Below are 4,431 nucleotides of genomic sequence, written 5' to 3' on the forward strand. Positions count from 1 at the left end.
GGTCTTCAATTGATTGGATGAAGCCCACCCAGTTCTCCACACTGTGGAGGATAACTTGCTTCACCCAAAGTTCACAGATTTATGTGTTAATCTTATCTAAAAAATTACCTTCACAGAAATATCTAGAATAATATTTGACCAAATATCTGGGTCCCATGATCTAGCCAAGCTGACACATAAAATTAACCACCACACTTGGCTGTCCTGACATTTGATGCCAGAGGCTTGTTCTGACCTGGCCATGTGACTGTGCCGCTCATAACTCAGCGTGCCAGCTTTTCTGGGTACCAGCCTCTCGGCATGCATCTTCCAAGTTGTGCTTCATCCTGGAAGAAAAGCCTTCCAGGGTGTGAGTCCCACTTTTAACCCAAGTGTATGGCAGAGGTGATGCTCCCTCACCTTGTTTTCTTTCCGTAGGACAGCTTCTTGGAGGCTGGGACTTGGCTGGCTCATTCTGCCCCTTTCGTTCCAGCACCAGACCTGTGCAAAGTACGAGCTTAATAAAGATGCTGCATTGACCCTTAGAGAGCAGTTCTTTGGGAAGTTCTCTTAGTGGGCATTCAGATGTCAATTTATGGGTATGGGAAGGCCTGTTGCTGCCAGCAGCTCAGTCCTGTCCTGCATGATTGCCTTGGCAGACCACCTGTAGTTTTTGTGGTCCCATTGCTTGGGCTTCTTGGCTCTGTCTTCAATTAGGTCCTTCAGGGATGGGCTGCTTTCTGTCTCTCCAGATAGCCTTAACCCTGGACCCAGGCCTTGAATATGGAGTTCAGGAAAGGCTTGCTCCTGTTGTTGCCTGTTAGAGAGCCAGTATGGAATGCTTTCCTATGAAAAAGTTGGCAAGAGGGGGCAATTCATCACAGAGCTCTCTGTGTGGTAGAAGAACACATAATCAGGACAAAATATACTTTGATAAAGAAGCCTGACCTTTTGTTTACTGGCATGCATCTCTGCTTTAAGCTTTTTTAAAAATGACTATTTCATTTGCAAGGTGATAAAAGAATGAATGAAAATTTACCCAAGAACGTCTCTGTAATTGAGTGCCTATCTGCAGGTGAATACTGACAGTAAATTATCCGCCATGGGGCATCTCTCTGCTTTCCTAGGGCTGTGCATTCTATTCTTCTTTCTCAATGAAGGACGTTTTCTGTTCCACCAAATTAGCCAAACACAGATAATGTTATCAAAGAATGGTTCCATTAGTTTTCTCAGATGCCTGACACCAGTGTAAAAGCCTCTACCCTCATAGCATTTCAACTTCAATTTTTTTTTTCCTACATGACTCAAAAAAATAAATTTGTTTTGTGGGCAGAGATGATGAGTTTGACAGGTTGTTAGAACAGGATATGAAGGGAAAGGTAGCAGTATTTGCTGGGGGAATTCCAGCAAATTTCATTAGGCTGCATACCATAGATGGGGATTTAGGCAACTTGGTGACTTGGAAAGAACCTTCTGGTGAGTAGGGTGGTAGTGGGGGATGGAAAAGCCTGCTCCACTCCAGACTGCAATGTTATGATGTTAACTTGGTTTGTACTTTCCTCTCACTAAGATGATAATGTTGAGATCCTGAACAAGCAACTTAGATCTCAAACTAAGAAGTCTGGTAAGGAACCCAGGATCAGGGAGGGGTGATGTCCATAGTCTCCACATGATTCAATGTGACTCGTAGAATTTAAAACACCACTCAGATAACAGGCCTGAGGAGAGAGAACTGATACTACACTTGATCTTAGCCAAAAGGCCGAGAAGCAATGAGCAGAGAGAACTGAGCAGAGAGTTGGACACAGGGCATCCTGGAAGTGGGACAGCCATTCAGATGAGGGCTAATTTTGGCACCATTTAAAGAAGACCCAAGATCCAATGATCTCTTTATATTTCTTTATTTTCACTGATAGAAAAGTCTTATAACAGGGAATCTTATAAAGTAACTAGAAGCCTGATGCATGAAGATTCATGCAAGAATGGGTCTTCCTTCCCCTGGCTGCCAGCACTGCCTTCTCCCTGGCTGGAGCCGCCTTCCCACCTTCCCACACTGCCCAGAGGCTACAAGCAGCTGGGGTGGTGCAAGACACCTGCATCATCGCCATGGTGATGATACAAGCATCCTGCCCTGCCACCAGCCACCTGGTGCCTATGTATGCAAATTATAATAAACTGCCACCTTTGTTGGGTTAATTTGCATACCCACTTCTGATTGGCTGGTGGGCATCTTGAAGGTATGGTCAATTAGCATGCTTTTCTTTTATTAGTGTAGATTCATAATCTCACCACACTAATAAAGCAGCAATGGAGAGTGGTGCAAGAGCTCCAGAAAGTGCTCCTGGGCTTAGGAATTGGAAATTGTGGCTCCTGTGTTCAATGTTTCCTAAGTCCAGAGTGGGGAAACACAAGGCCTGTAGGGGGAGGCGTATCTCTGGGTTGAGGCATAATGACTGGGCTCAAATGGGATTTCTTTTCTGTCTTATCATGGCATGGCCAGGTCTTACACTCAGACTATAATCTTAGATACTGGGCCTGAAGTTGGAAGAGGCAAGTTTGTTCACAGACACAGGGGTCAATCTTGGGAGCTCTGTATGAGGACTATAGTCATCTGGCTTTTTGGTTGTAAACAACAGGCAACACCCTCCTCTTTATTAACTTGTGTAGCTGAGGAATTCAGGGGTGTCTGTCTCAGGCAAGGCTGGATCCAGCAACTTAATGCTCTTTCTCTCACTTTCTCCTTTTCTTGGTTCTGCTGTCTCTGATATTTATTTGAATGTGGGTCTCATTCTCTGGTAGGTTTCCTGTATAAGGTCAGGGAAGATGGCTCCTAGCAGCTCTGAGCTCCCATAACCTCAGCTTAGCCAGTCAGTAGAGAAAGCAGGCTTCCTCTCCAAACATGAAAATGGAAGTGACTGGCCTTGCTGGGTTCAGTGTCCACCCTGTAGACACCGTGCTATGTTTGGGAAGACGTGGTGCTCTAATCCTTTCAGCTTGGCACACTTGCCCACCTCTGTGGCCAGAGGCTGGGGCTGGGGAAGGGGAACTGTGATGGATAGCCCATGGACCACATGGTGAGCAAGAGGCAGGGTTTCCCAAAGGAATAAAAGTTGCAGCTACAGCAACCTGTTTCCAGAACTAAAGAGGATAGGAAGAGGCCTGGGCTGAGGTGATGGTGACTCTAGGCTGAGAAGAGATGCCATATGAGGGCAATCAGCTTAGTCAGTGTCATCTCACACGCGCCTGGGCATCCAGCTGGCCCTACTCCAGCTGAGAGGGGCCCGATTCTCCCTGGCCCTTTACAAGGGCCTTGCTTCCCTTGTTCTTCTCGCCTCAATTATGTCACATTTGCCATGAACTTATTTTAAATGCCACATTTGGTCTTTATCTGGATGTGGTGTCTGAGGCTAACTAGGCCTTTCAGCTGCATGGGTTTTAGGGTGAAACACCCCGTCCAAGAGAGATACCATGCCTATTCCTCCTTTGGTTTTCCTTGTTGATTCTTTGGCTCCTGACACCCTCCTACTTAATAATTGCAAAATTATGCATTTATTCAGTCAGTATTTACTGAGAACCTATTGTGGGAAAGGCCCTGAGTATTAGCCCTGAACCTCATAGAACTTAAAGCCAAACAGGTGATAGTCCCAGTTGGTGACCACATTACCGGTGGCAGTGGGATATGGGCTTCAGAGGAGAAGCATCCGGTGTTGGGACAATTCAGGACTGACCTGGCTCATGGGAAGGGAGGCTTCCTGAAGAAGGGGACATCAAACTAAGCTGAGGATGACCTGATTCTGAATTTTGCTGAGGCCAAAGGGGTGGGGAACAGGTAAGTGTGCTTGAATGCCAGGGCTTGGTGCAGAGAAGGTGCGCTGTTGTCTGAGAGGGGCAACGTTTGAAGGCCTGGAGGCCATGCTGGGGTTAGGATCTCCGGCTCTGCAGGGGGTAGGAACTTGGTGCCATCCCACCAGAGCCCTCAGCTCTGAGCGTGAGAGGAATGGCCTCTGTCTGGGCCCCGTACCTTCTCTAAGTTGCTGCTCACCCCCAGATCATGTGGCAGAAAGAATGAGTTCCCCTAACTGCATTTGAACCTTTCAAGTCCAGGTCTGAGCTGTTGGGGCTGAGGGCACTGCTGTGATTACGCTCATGTGGGACAGCCCTCCTGGCTGCCATGCAGAGCAGAGTTGGGGGAGGCAGGAGAGATGGTGGCACTTGGAAGGCTGTAAGCTGTGCAGGTGGCACAGAGTGTCCGATTCAGGATGTGCTTTGAAGGTAAAGCCATCCAGACTCATGGGCAGAGTCGGATGGGGGTGTGGTGGCGAGAAGAACGAGGGCGATTATGAGGCTGCAGCCTGGGTGGATGGGGGTGCCATGCCCTGAGGCGCAGACGGCTGGCAGGAAACTGACTCAGAGGAAAGAGACACAGGCACATGTGTCTGTCTTGGAAATTCT

The 4,431-nt window shown here is 47.7% G+C and overlaps 1 pseudogene; it reads right to left on the reverse strand.

Moving 5' to 3' along the window:
* Positions 1-1,623: 1,623 nt before the first annotated feature.
* Positions 1,624-1,753, reverse strand: LOC118711995 (annotated as a pseudogene).
* Between the last annotated feature and the right edge of the window lie 2,678 nt (positions 1,754-4,431).

This window comes from Pipistrellus kuhlii, unplaced genomic scaffold (assembly GCF_014108245.1).
Source record: "Pipistrellus kuhlii isolate mPipKuh1 unplaced genomic scaffold, mPipKuh1.p scaffold_m20_p_8, whole genome shotgun sequence".
NCBI classification, from domain to species: Eukaryota; Metazoa; Chordata; class Mammalia; order Chiroptera; family Vespertilionidae; genus Pipistrellus; species Pipistrellus kuhlii.